Here is a 14,947-nt window from a genome sequence, read left to right as displayed (position 1 = left end):
GTTTGATTTTTTTTTTTTAAATCTCTATCTCCTGGTAGAGCTCGTTCTTTGCCATTTGAATTCATTTATTTAATTCGTTTTCAAAATATACTTTCATTGCTTGGACTTGCTGTCTCATGTCTTCTCTAATATTCCGTTCCATCTGAGTTAGGTATGCCTTGAGTTCTTTCTCTGTCCATTTTTCTGATGCCTCTAGGTCCTCCTGTAGATTTAAGCTGTCCTGCATTGTTTATAATCCTTTTTTCCCTTGTTTTTTCATGTTGTTCACGTTACTTTCCAGCTCTGTTTGACTGCTGTGTTTCTGCTTTCTCCTATAAATTTGTTTTGGTTTTGTATATCTCTGTTGTCTCTCCTTTGTGGTGGGAGACTATGCCTAGAAATGTTGGGCTTTATTGTACGTTAAAGCTGATTCATTCAATTCATAAAAGGCTTCCGGATTCTGTATGCATATAGTGATTTGTTGTTTGTTCTTAGGACTTTATGTTTAGGTTAGGTGCTATGATGGTATGAGGGTTAGTATGTCTTGGCTACTTTAGAAGATTGCTCTACTGAAGGGGGATATTAACAGGCTATTGGATCAGGGTGTTTGGTAGTAGCTAGGTATTTAGGAGCCTTATAGACATCCTCGAAACACTTACCTATTTGCATTTAGACAATTACACGTAATAGAAGACTTAATGCTTGGGATGAAAGTTGGGGGGTAGGGGAAGAAAGGTGCTTTTAAAAGGAAAGAAGGAGAGAGAGATAGATTAGAGGAGAATGGAAAGAACAATAAAACTTGAAATGGGAAAGAAAGAATGAAGGAAAAGGGGAGAAAAGAACAAAGAGAGAGAGAAAAAAAGAAAAAATTGAAGTCTTAGAGATCCATTTTCTTCTCTTCCAGTAGGCGGAGCTGTGCCCTCCGAGCCGAGCTTCTGCCCTCTATGTGCCGACAGCAATCCCTGTAAGGCGGCTCCTGGGAGTTTCTCAGTCCTGTTAGTCCAGAGCCGTTTCACTTATCCGGCCCCTCACCCCGTTCCTCCTGCCAGCCAGCCAGCCAGGTCCTGTTCACCAGAGGCGGTTCCCCAAGGATCTGATTACACTTGCAGCCCCACCGCGTGCCCTATATCCCGAATGACTGAACACCCTCTCTGTCATTCATCTAAGCCCTAGTGCTGTGGTGGGGTGATCTGGGAACCAACAGTTTAATTTTTCCGGACCCCTTTGGTGGGCACGCCCCCGGAAACTGGTGGCTAAGACCTTGGGTGTCGCCGCGGGTGGTAAGGGAAGTTGGGGATCAGGAATCCCCTCTGCTTCCCTACAGACACTCCCCTGGAGAGATTCCCGAGGTTTCCTGGCTGCTTGTATCTGGAGGGGGTGGGAGTCACACACCTGCTAAATTGGATTTCGCTGGGAAGGAATTCCGTCGGCCGAACTCCGGTGATGTCACCTCTCTGCTATGGTGGGGCCCCAGGCTCCTTGCCGGAGTGTCCGAAGGGAGGGGTGGGACTGGTCTGTCTCTGGTTGGTTTCAGCTCCTGGTTCGCTATTGCATGAAGGCTTGGCTAGAGACCTGTTCCTAGAGTCCCTGCACTGCTCCTGCTGCGCTGCGCCTCGGAGGCTAGCCGCCCAGTCGCGGGGGCCACGGACGGGCAGCCGACGGTCGCGGAGTCGTGCGGGCTGTCGGGTCTGGACCTCTGCGCCGCGTGGCGGAGATTCACTCGTCTGGGGCAAACTGTCACCTCCAAAATCCTACCAATTCCCGGCCGGTCTCTCTTCAGTGGAATTTTGCTAGGAGTTTCTCAGCAGGTCGAATCTAAGCGTCTCTCTGACCCCGTTATTGAGGAGGTACTGAAAGCGCTGCCTCCCCACTCGCCGCCATGTTGGATCCTTGGTCTGGATGTTTAAGTATTCATGAACTCTCGCCATCAGGGTCGCGTGTGCCAGCGGGCTGAGCCCAGCAGAGAGCCCTTAAATGGTGTCTTTTGAACCATAAAAGCTTCACATTTTGATTAAGTTCAACATATCAATTTTTTCTCTTGTGCCTTTGGTGTCATAACTGAGACACTAGTTTTTCTGGCCTCCTGGTGTGATCCCCTTTCACTATTTCATAACCTGTTCCCTGTACTGATCCTTTACTCAATTAATTTACTTATCTGACCCTGGGGGACCTTTCCAGATTACAAAGATTTATACTAAATATATTTTTTTCTTAGTGGTTTATAATTTAGCACTTAAATTTGAGTTCTTTTGTGTGTGATATGAAATAGGGGACTTAATTCAACCTGTTGCATGTAGATATATAATTGTCCCAGAGCCATTTATTGAAAGGACCATTTCTTTGAATCTAAATTCTTACTTGCAGACAACATATACTTGGATCTTGAATTTTTACCCAGTTTTACAATCTCCGTCTAAAACCCTTTAATTTTACCTTAGATACCTTTGACTTTGTACCTTTTTTTCTGTTGATGCTTCTACTCCCTTTATCTTTGTTAGGATTATCAGTGACCTCCCAGGTGTTTTTTTGGCCTTGCGATGTGGATTTCCTTTCATTGTTGCCTAAGCTATTCTGAATATTGAGCACTACACTTAATTAATTTACTTGTCTGGCCCTGGAGGTCCTTTGAATTTGTAAATCCTGGCAAAAAATGTCATATTCAGGCTCCTGTTATTCTTCCAATTTAGTATTTCATTCATTAAACATTAACTGGGTTTCTATTGAGTAACAGGTACTGCTCATTAAGTTTTTGATGATAGAGTAGTGTATCATTAAGTTTTTGATGATTATCTCACCACCCTAAAATGTAATGATAAGAGCAATCACTTATTTACCTCATAATTTTGTAGGTTGACAATTTGTTCTGGGTTTAGTGCATGATTATTTTGGTCTTGACTGAGCTCACTTATGCATTTGTGGTCAGTAAATAGTTCTGCTTTTAGGGATTGGCTGGCCATCAACGAGGGCAGTGGTTGGCAATCTGTGGCTGATTACCAGATAACCCCCAAGCTAAGAATGTTTACATTTTGAAGAGTTCTATTAAAAAACAAAAAACAAAGGAGAATAAATGACAAAAATCATATATCAAAACGTAAAGTTTTTACTATTTGTTCCTTTACGGAAAAAGTTGTCTGAGGCCAGGTATGGTGACACACATCTATAACCCCAGTGACTGGAGAGGCTGAGGTAAGAGATGGCAAGTTCAAGGCCAGCCTCAGCAATTTAGTGAGATGCCGTCCCAAAATAAAAAATGAGAAGGGCTGGGGATGTAGCTCAGTGGTAAGCCCCTGAGTTCAATCCCCAGTATTTGTGGGGTTAGGAGGAGAGGTGGGAAGAAAAAGAAAATGTCTGCTGATCTCCTAGGGGCAGTGAGAATGGCCCGGAATGTATGTCTCTCATTACAGTAGCCTAGAGAGGGCTTTCCACATGGCAGCAACAGGTTCTGAAAGAGAGGAAACATGCAACACCCTTGAGACTTAGACCTGGAACTGGCACAGCATTGCTTCTGCCACATTCTTCTGGCAAAAGCAAGTCATATAGACAGCTAAAATCCAAGGGATAGATAGAAGACTCCAATTTTTAGTGGGAATAGCTGCAGAATCACATTCAAGAAGTGTGGCTATAAATGGAAATGGGGAGATAAATTGTGGGTTTTTAAAAATATTTTTTAGTTGTAGATGGACACAATACCTTTATTTTATTTATTTATTTTTATGTGGTGCTGAGGATCAAACCCAGAGCCTCACATGTGCTAGGCAAGCGCTCTACTGCTGAGCCACAACCCCAGCCCAAATTGTGGTTATTTTTACAGTATACCATAAGTAGTAAAAACAGACACACACATTCCTGCCTTTGTAGAGTGTACATTCTAGTGATACCAATACATTCTCATGTTTTGTTACATCACAAAATATGACCCATACTGCCTCAGTTGCATGTCTCTGAATTCTCTGATTCTTACTTTCAGTCACGTTTTAATGAGTACTGTTCCTCTACTTTCATTGAAGTGTCTGCATTTCTTGACAGTCTCCTCTGTACCTATACCTGTCTATGCTTTATAACCTACTGTGTTTTAGCACTGGTTAATGCTGAATTGTGATTATAAATTCTTATCTCCTCAGTAAATTATCAAAGACAAGGACCAATGTCTTACTTATTTCTATTTGACAAATGTTTATTGTATACCTACTGTGTATTAGGCACTGTGCTGAGTGCTAAAAGTAAATAAAATAGACAAGGAAGGATCTTGCATTCATTGGAATACATAAGTAATATTATTAATAATACTGCTATTTAGCAAAATCAGTATATTAAATTTTGTTTATTCATTTATTCAAATAATTCTTCATCTATGAGTCTTTTTGTGTGTGTGTGTGTGTTACAAGGGATTGAGCCCAGGGCCTCTGCTACTGAGCTATATGCCCAGCCCTCTTTAAAATGTTTTATTTTGAGATGAAATCTCACTAAGTTGCCCATGCTGATCTTGATCTTGCTATCTTTCTACCTCAGCCTCCCAAATAGCTGGGATTATAGGCATGTGGTGCTGGGTCCCTCCTGAATCCATAGGTTTTTTTATTTTCTAGTCTTGAAAAATTTTTATCGTTAATATATTCTTTTGATGTTGATAATTGCATCTTTGGTTATGCAATTTGTGTGTTTTGTAAGCTAAGCATATTAAGTCTTTATGATGAGATTCATATACTATTTTTTTGATTTTTATTATTATTATTATTTTTTTTACTGTTTCCCCCTTGGTACTTTATCTCCAAGAACAGTATATCTTACATATTTTAGAATTCAGAGTTGAAGTTCTAAATTCTTTTTCCTTAAGGGAGATTAGATTTTAGTGTTCCGTATAGTGCCAAATACATAGTGAGCATCTAAGCATTTGTTCATAGTAATAGCCCCTTTTGGCTTTTTGTTCCATTGAATTTCACCCAAGATAATTATTGTTGACTGACTTTTAAATAGCTAAATGAGTTCTTGACCCGCAGCATAATAAATGTAGTAACATTTTCCCCATTATGAACCCAATGATACCTGCTTTGTCTCTTCCCTCTCCATTTTACTCTTACAAACATTAATATACATTAATTTGGGAATATCTGCTTCACAATGGCTAACCTGCTCTATATGAACTTTATGAATTGATGCCTACAGAAATGGAGCTAAGGGCAATTTAGAGAAGTGACTTATTATCTTTAAAGAATGGGGTTGGTATTTAGCTCAATGGTAGAGAACTTGCCTAGCATGTACCAGGCCCTGTGTTTGATCCCCAGTACTGGGGGGGGGGGGAGGAGGTAGTATGATTTTTCTTAATATGTTATTATATAGTCACATCATTTGTTCATTCATTCTTGGTTCAGCCATTAATTTAATAAACATTTTTGAATGCTGACAATATTGTTTATTATATGTGCAAAAGGCTGTGATATAAAGAGAAATCATACATAGTTGATATGTGGGGGGATGCCTTTATTTTATACTTAAAATCTTTATTTAGCATTTGAAAAATTGAGAAGGCTAGAATATTAACATTTGTCAAATAGGAAAAGGGACCACAAAAAGAGCTGCAAGTATTTTGATGTTTCTTAGCATCTTATTTAACCATTCTGTAAAATGTAGCAAGTGAGATTCTGATATTTTAGATTGAAAGTTTGAGGCTGTAGAATATTTGGAGATGCTTATTGTATCTGGTTAATTACTGTAAATCTGTTAGAGTCTTGTAATAATGATTGTAGAAGAACATACACATACAAACGTGTTTCCATCTTATAACAGGTTATATCAGATGTACTACCTAAGCAGTTACAAATGTTTTTTTTTTTTTCCTTAAACTTTTTAGTTGTAGATGGACACAACACATTTATTTATTTGATTTTTTTTTTTTATGTGGTGCTAAAGATTGAACTCAGTGTTAGGCAAGTGCTCTACCACTGAGCTACAATGCCAGCCCCAATTGTTAGATTTCTTATACAATAATGTAAATTATTCTAATTGCAGATTTAGGAAAGTTATAATGTGATAGCAGGAAAGGGTTGAGTAACAATCATTCTCTCATTAACCTCTTTACAGTTTAAGTGTGTAATAAGGAAATTTAATCTTATATAAGTGAAATCATGTGATTGCCTTCTATGTTGTAAATATTTTTATGTATAGAAGACCAGTTTAAGAAATGAAAGCAAAATGAGGTAAAAATAGATTTTTCTAATGGTCAGTTGGTTTGTAAGAATGATGAACTAGCTAACAAGCCTACAGGACTTTTAGTCTTTTTATTTAAACAAGACTAACAGATGAATCTGTAGATCAGCAAGAAGGTTTAAAGTATTTAAACATCCAAAGTGAGACCATTTGGGGGATAATATTTCATTCGTTTAAAATGGAAAGGATATTATTTAACTGTTAAGCTGGGTAAAGTTAATAGTTAAATGGCAGGGGATGCTTATTGCTATTTTTTTTTCTGACTTGGTGCTTCTTTACAAATGTCATAAACATCATGTTTTGTTGATATTGTTGAAGCACTTTGGGAAATGGTTGTAGCTGCACAACTTGCGTTGTTAAAATCATTTTTTAAAAAATGCAAATCTTATTTATTACTAAAAGCAGTCTAAAGAAAGTCACTTAAAAGGCCCATTTCTGGGCCGGGCTTGTGGTTCAGTGGTAGAGAGGTTGCTGAGCATGTGTGAAGCACTGGGTTCGATCCTGGCACCACATTAAAAAAAAAAAAGAAAAGAAAAAAAAGGCGCATTTTCATTTTGTACTACAGAAGTTCATAGACTCAAAACTATCTCTTAGAAAGGCATTAACTATGTATTGTTCTGTGTATTTATTTTGGCTAGATGAATTAGATTCTGTGTATTATTCATTTTCTGTTCTTTTTGTGTGTGAGCAGTGTGTGTGCCTAAATTATGTATGGGAAGGAGTGCATAAGTTCCACCCCCACCCACACAACTTTTCAACTTCTATGAAGATTGTATGTTTATTAATAAAGAAGACGTCAAAAAGGGGGATGTAGCTTAGTAGCAGGACACCTCTCTAGCAAGCACAAGGCCCTGGGTTCACTCCCCAGTACCACAAAATAATAAAGAAGATATCATGTTAGAATAAAATTAATATTGTACCAGATATTTTAAGGCTGTTTTAAAAAGAGGTAATTAAAAGTAATAACCTTAAAAAAGATTTTTTTAATCTTCCTCATTTCTACTCCTATGCTTAGACTAGTTTTTACCTACTGCTGTTTAATACTAGTATTGTTTAAATTTTAATACTCTTTTGCAATCTTTTTCTTTTCCCTTGCTCTCAAAACAGACATGGAACTAAACTCAATCTTATCTATTAATATTTAATAAGAATAAAGTTGGAATTAGAACAAGCACGTTACCTTTTAAACTGATTACTATTTCAGTCATTCGTAACTAATTAAATACCTTGAGTTTTCTGGACCCTTGTTTCCCTCCTCCTTTTTCTTTCTTGCCTATCTCATTAGCTTGTGATTAATTTGTTTTTTGGTCTTTTTTCTGCTAGATAATAGAAAAGGAAAAAAGGTAGTACATAAATAAGGATTACTTAATGATTTTCCATTCACTTATTCATTATTTAACTATGTTTGCCACTGGCAGAAATATTTCTCCAACTACCTTTGTATGCATTGAATAATACATTACAGTTTTAAATCATATATTTAGTTACTCCCTCAGTCCAAAAGCACATGGAATTAATCTTATTTCTGCTCATATGTTAGAGCACCATAGTTACACTTCAGAAGCTAAGAGACTGGTCTTATTTCCTCCATTTATACTATTGATTGTTCACAATTTTTTTCCAATATATCCCTGCAACGCTCACTGGCAACCATTCTTTTTAAGTAAGAGTTTTTATAATCTCTTCCTTGTCTAAATCTCTGGCCCCTTCTCTTGTTACTCCCATTGTTAGCTCCAACCATACCTAATTTCAGTTTCTCTTCCCTCTGTTCCCTCTACTTAGAGCATTAATTCTGCTGTTGCCTCCTTCCTTTCTTATCACCTGGCAAGGTCTTTCAAGCCTCTTCAAGAGGTTGTTTCCTGGAGTCAGTTCATGACACTTTGTTTTCTCTGTAGCATCCTGTGTGTACTTCTTAAGATTTCTATATTGACTGTCACCTCACTTGATGATGGGCTTTTTGAGAACCTAAAGGAATCTTTTCTCTGTTTTCTGCTTTGCATAGATCACTCGAATGTGAGAATGGAAAGGGGAAAGAAAACTGAAGTTTGAATGTCCTTTATGTGCTAGGGAATGTGCTTATTACTTCTAGACACAATTGAATTTGTTAAATTGCCACAATAATTTCTCAAGAGCATGCTATCATATTATTATATATGATTACATATAATTATCTTCTTACAGTCAGAAAACTGAAGTTAAATAATTTGTTCAGTTGCTACGTAAGAGCTGGGACTAGAACCCAGGCCTCTTTTACTATTTCACTTTGCCATACTGCTTCCTTAACTATATAGTTGTAGGGCTGGGGTATGGCTCAGTGGTAGAGTGTTTCCTAGTATGCTTACAAGGCCCTGGATCCAATTCCCAGCACTGTAAAAACAAAATTAAAAAAACCCATATAAATGTAAAAACTGGTGATGATGAGTTATAGTATAATATAAAGAACATGAACTTTGACATTAATATAGATGTGGGTTTGCATTCTAATTTGCTATTTAACGAACCGTTGGCAAGTGTCTTAATATCTGTATTGTCCGTTTTCCCTTTTAAACATGTGGTTAATGTCATTATGAGTTTCAGAGGATTGCTGTGAGAATTAAATAAAATAATGTGTGTAGAGGATTTTGTGCAGTGCTGGGCACATAATATGTGCTGTATAGATGGTAGTTTTATCAGGTAGGAACACAGATAGCAGGCTGGGGTTGTGGCTCAGTGGTAGAGCACTTCCCTAGCGCGTGTGAGGCACTGGGTTTGATTCTCAGCACCACCGCATATAAAAAATAAAATAAAGGCCCATTGACAACTAAAAATGTATTAAAAAAAAAAAAAAGCAAGCAAGCAAGAAAGCCAGCCAGAAGAGTACATATATCTACAAGCAACAGAATAACTGCTAACTGGCATAAACAAAAATTTTTTATGGCTCCACTTAGATTTATTTTCTTCTTCTTTCTCACAGTCATATTTGTGGAGTTGCAGGTATTATGTCCCAAACTAGGAAGGAAGGGATAGTGTCAGCCACATCTATATCTTTTATTAGAACAACCTTTTTGTGAAGTCCTCCTTTCAGTTGCATAGACTACTGTAATAGCTTAACTGCTCTTCTAACTAGTCTTCCCATTATCCAAGCTTTCAAGAAAAGGACCGGGAAAGTAGAGAACAGGTGGTTGAGATTAAACCAAGTCATCCTTCTTCCTCATATAAAGTTAGAGATATTATGAGAGAAATGTCTCCCATAGTAATGGTGGTGGTGGATGATTCTAAGTGATGACAGTGCTGAAAACTGTCACAGAGTATACTTATGATTCATAGTCTAAAGCAGTTAATAAGAAAGTGTTATGTATTATTTTAATCCATATCAAGTAAAAACTAAGAGTAAATCAACTATGTTCTTATGATGTTTAAATGCTAACAATTTGTGAAATTGACTTTTCAGACATTTTCCTATCTTATTGGCTTAAGAATGCTGGGAAAAAAAAAAAAAAGTCACTGCTGCTGCTTCTGACTGTCCTCTCTCCCCAGACAACAAAAACCAGGTAGACAGCAACCACATAGCACAATACCACCTCCTAACACTGCTGGAGTCTTTCTGAGCTTGTTGGCTGCTATTGTTTGTTTGTTTGCTTTGTTTTGTTTAAAGATCTACAGCTTTGGCATTCAAAGTTGATTTTTTTTTTTTTTTTTTTTTGGTACTGGGAATTGAACCCAGGGATACTCTACACTGAGCTACATCCCTAACCCTTTTTATTTTTTTTACTTTGAGGCAGATTTTCACTAAGTTGCAGACCTCAAACTTGTGATCCTCCTGCCTCAGTCTCCAAGTTCTTGGATTACAGGCATACAAAGTTATATCATTTTTAAGGCTACTTCTTCCCTGTTGTTGCCTGTTTGGGATCTCCTCTAATACCCTTATTGAACTTGGTGAAAGCAATGGGATCTGTGGTACTGCCTCCTACTACCCAGATTCCTATTATCAGAACTTTCCACAATAACTAGGTATTCTGCCTTCTTATCCTTTTGATTTTTGGCGATTGGGAGAGAAAAGGGAAACTGAACTGTGGAGCTCTTGCTGCTTTGCCAGTGATTGAGAGGTAATGTTATTCAAATGCTTATTTGGATTCTGGAATACATTTCATCATAGAAGCAGTGGTTTAAAGGATGTTTGGATTGTATACTATTATTACTTTTCTAGTTCGACTATATTTTGGCTTTTGAGGACTGGCCTGAAATCTAATTACCCTTACACATTTTTTCTCATTGGGAAATACCTTATGACTCCAACCAAATCTGAAAACAAGCCTTTGGAGAAAGATGTATCATGAATTGAATTGACCTATAATTAGGGTTTCACTTTTCTGTACCTAGGTAGAATATTGGACTAACACATACTGATCCAAAGAGAAAAAGCAGGAGAAGCCAAGGACGTAGATAATTCATTGCCCGATTAATTAGTTCCTCTATAATAAAAAGTCAAGAAAACACACACACACACACACACACACACACAATCTGAGTCTTGGCTGCAGAAAGAAGTATGTTTTTTTGTTTTTGTTTTGTTTTTTTGGTAACGGGGATTGAACTCAGGTGCCTTCAACCACTGAGCCTCATCCCCAGCCCTATTTTGTATTTTATTTAGAGACAGGGTATCACTGAGTTACTTAGCACCTTGCTGTTGCTGAGGGAGGCTTTGAACTTTCAATCTTCCTGCCTCAGCCTCCAGAACCACTGGGATTTCAGGCATGTGCCACAGTGCCCGGCAAGAAGTATGTTCTTTTCTATGGATACTTCCATACTTCTCTTTTCTTTTTAATATTACCATATTTTCCATTATGTTTTCATTGAGATAACTTAAAGATATTCATGTAGAGATAGCATCTGAGTCTTGCATGACTCTTCCTGAATTTTATTCTCTAGCTCAACTATATTGTTCTATAGATTGATTTTTTTATTGTTTTAGAATTTTTAATATTTATTTTTTAGTTTTCGGCGACACAACATCTTTGTTTGTATGTGATGCTGAGGATCGAACCCAGGCCTCACGCATGCCAGGCGAGCACGCTACCACTTGAGCCACATCCCCAGCCCTATAGATTGATGTTAATGCCAGATTTTCTAGATCCTTAGATTCACTAAATGATTTTTAATCATTCAGAGGCCACTGATAATCTATGCAGTAATAATAAACATAATGATGATTGTAAGTTCAGCTTCCAAATATTGAAAGGGAGCATATAAACTTTACTGTGACAACTTTTAGAAATTGTTTTGAAATAAACGAAGAAAAGAAAGAAGATACATTGCAAAGCAGATGTTGTATGACTAAAGTACCCAGCTGTGTGCTAACAAAATGAATCTCCGTGCCGATTAGTTAACAATTCTTTGGCAGTCAGAGGCATATGTAAAGCAATAAACACAGCGTGGGGAAATTAAAAAAAAAAATTAAAAGCATTTTCTAAGCCTAAAACATTGGCACTGTCTAGTCTACCATCTGTATTATTGAAACATTGATTTTATTGTAAGTCATACCAAGGTCACTTTAAAAAATTGGTTAACCCATTAAAGTCTTCCTTCTCAAAGATTTGCATCAATTTAGTAAAAAATGTTATGATAGCAAAATAAATTCGGGTTGGTGTAACATAAATCTATTTTATATTAGCTTTTTTGTGGGTCATGAAATAGTTTTTGTTTAAGGAATTCTTTTGAATTCCTTCAGGTCAAATCTATTAATTATTTAAAAAATTTCTATTGAAATACTTCTTTGCCAGATTTAGATGAATGACCGACTCACTACAAAGTATAACACCACTGACCCTATTGTTATGGTCTTCTGTCAGAGGGGATAGGGCTTTCTCTAAGTTTTTCCTCTTTGATGAAATATGAGGTTAAGCATTTAGGGATGGCCTACTTTGGCTAAAAGTTCACTTTTCAGTACTTAAAATAATCTTCCTTTCCACTTTTCCTGATAGCACCCAAAATTGAAAAATTTATACCCAGAGATTGTTTCTATATGCTACATCAGCTCTTTGTAATTGGTTTCTTTTGGTTGGACAGTTTTCTCCCTTGGTATTTAGAAATGTTGCAAACTACAACATGTGATTTTCTTGGCAATATAATGAAATCATCTCCCTCTATCAGAGGGAAGGAGGGAAGAAGTGCCAGGGAGTGATATTGGCCCCAATATATTGTTATATTGTGTATTGTGTGCATGCCCAAATATATAACAACAAATCCCATCAGTATGTACAACTGTAATGCACCAATAAAAAAATGTGGTTAAAAAACAAAAACTTGATAGAAATCAGGGCCAATATAGTTTGCCTGAAAATGAAAACTATGATTAAGTACTTATTAATGAGTGATTATGATTAAATTAGGCTGCAGAAAACTTGATAGGCTTTTGTATTTATTATTCCTTTATTAATAATTTGTAATACATTGAAAACATACTTTCATTTTGATTTAACAACTTGTATGGAGATAGAAGTTCTTATAATACTATCGATCAAGAAAGATTTTTTTCATTAGAGTGTTCAAATTTCTTTATATATGATTTATTTCTTAACTAAAACCTAAGATTCTGAGTTCCTTGGCATCCTGCATAATTTATTTATCTTTCTGCTTATGGTATCTACAAAATTTTTGGTTTATTAGCTGGCCTTGTTTTTGCCTACATAGCTTTGCTTCTGATTAAAGTTGATTTTTTTTTTTTTTTTTTTGCATAGAATATAGTGTTGTTGAGGACCAGGTAGAAACTTTATTTTGGTTAAATATCATTCTGGCAGTATCTATGGCCCTTATATAGGAAGTGCATAGAAAGAAAGAGCTGCCTTCAGTGAAAGGTGTAGATTATAGAAAGAAAAAGGAGCACTAGGGATGTAGCTCAGTGGTACAGCACTTGCCTAGAATGTGCAAGGTCCTGGGTTTAATCCCCAGTACTGCAAAAAAGAAATAAAACGACTGAGATGAAAACAAGAGTCATTATTGGCATTTACTATAGGTTCTTCTAGATATTCTACTAATTCACACAATAATTTTATGATTTCGGATCTTACAGAAGATTACAGAAAAGAAGTTTCTTATAATGATTATTATATAATTATATTTACTTTTCAAAATTTAGAAAATAAGTGTTAATTGGATTTGTGTAGTACAATATTTCAAAAAATGTTTACTTGATTAGAAACCATAATTTTAAAATTATCATTAAAAACAAATTTTCATAATTCAAATTTGTCATATCATAATTAAAGAGGTAACCCTACCCATGGAAGGCATTGGAGTTTTTACAGATTTTTGTAATTTATTTTGAAGAAGGAACTTTAATATTTGTTGAAAGTCTTTATTATACTGTTTCCACTAATTATTTATTGACCCTTATTGTCATTGTCTTTTGTCAGAAAGGGCAGGGCTTAGCATTAAATTTCTTTAAATTTGTAACCCAGTAATTTCAAATATGCTTTCGAAAGGATGGGGATTGTATTAACATTTTTCCATTACTATAATGACTATCTTAAGTTCTAGGTAATACTGCTTCCTCTATATGCAGTCGTCAAGTACTGTTGATTCTAAGTATGACTTGAGAGTCTATACCCACTCATTCTTCCCCTGACATTATTTTAAGTCTAGATTCCTGATCATTCTTTTTTACATTTTTCTAAAGATGTTGATGGACTTTTATTTTATTCATTTATTTATATGTGGTACTGAGAATTGAACTCAGTGCCTCGCACATGCTAGGCAAGCGTTCTACCATTAAGCTACAACCCCAGCCTGATTCTTGATCATTCTTGTCTTGACTATTGTGTTAACCTCTAGCTTGTCTCCCTGTGCCTAGTTTTATCTGACACAGTAGATGGCTCAGGTTGTTTATTGATTTACCTTATTACCTATATGTCAAAATATAAGATTTTCTATATTTATAATCTGTCTCCAGTTTATATTACCTGCTTACCCCAATGTTGTATTATATTGTAAATTCTTTGAGTATGGGAGCTAACATTTTTTAAATTTCTCAGTATATTGTGGATATGGTAACTGCTCAATAGTTGGTTATTGACCTAATGAGGTAGACCTAGGCAGATGGCAGGTTTTGTCTTAGTAATTCAGAATACTCTTGTAGAATTAAAATGAATTACTGTGTTGTAATAGTAATAAGGTTATTTTAATAGGTTAAATAATTCAAACATTATTAGTTTAGCATAGTAATAATTCATATAGCCATCTAGTTCTATTAACATGAATTAAGAAAAATTTAAGATGTTTTATGTAATTGTTCTGAGTGCCTGTAGAACTATTTTCTCTCCCTACAATGGAGTTAATGGAATCAAGCAAGTGCATACTCTAGGTTTTGGATATTTATTGTGAGATAGAATAAAAATTAGGAGATTTTAAGTGTATACTTGAGGTGAATTATTGGCACAGATAACCAACTATAACTGAATAAACAAAACCCAGAAAACCTTGAGGGAAGGCTATTATTGATTTCCAGGTTAACAACATTATTAGTTTCAAATGTCTAGTTATAAATACAAGAATTACAAGGTATGCAAAGATATAGGAAAATATGGTTCATTAAAAGGAAAAAAAATAGATCAACACAATCAGTCTCTGAAAAAGACTGAATAGCAGATCTAAAATAATTCAAGTGAACAGAGTTTAAGCGATCTGTAAGTAGACCAACATATATATTGCGAAGAGTCCCTGTAAGAAAATAGAGGGGAAGAGAAACTATCTGAAGGAATGATGACTAAAAACTATGATAAAAGATATGAAT

General features: G+C 36.0%; 1 protein-coding gene and 1 pseudogene across 3 annotated transcripts in view; both read left to right on the top strand.

Annotated features, from left to right (window-relative positions):
* The window catches only part of Magi3 (membrane associated guanylate kinase, WW and PDZ domain containing 3), a 255,744-nt gene that overhangs the window by 44,401 nt on the left and 196,396 nt on the right, over positions 1-14,947 (top strand). The window lies entirely within an intron of this gene.
* Positions 13,642-14,947, top strand: part of LOC124101971 (PEST proteolytic signal-containing nuclear protein-like) — a 45,066-nt pseudogene continuing 43,760 nt past the window's right edge.

Source organism: Marmota monax, unplaced genomic scaffold (assembly GCF_021218885.2).
Source record: "Marmota monax isolate L192 unplaced genomic scaffold, Marmota_monax_Labrador192_F-V1.1 WCK01_AAM20220418_F8-fsc00087, whole genome shotgun sequence".
NCBI classification, from domain to species: domain Eukaryota; kingdom Metazoa; phylum Chordata; class Mammalia; order Rodentia; family Sciuridae; genus Marmota; species Marmota monax.
The sequence above is the reverse complement of the archived record's forward strand: the minus strand, read 5'-3'. Positions and strand labels throughout refer to the sequence as shown.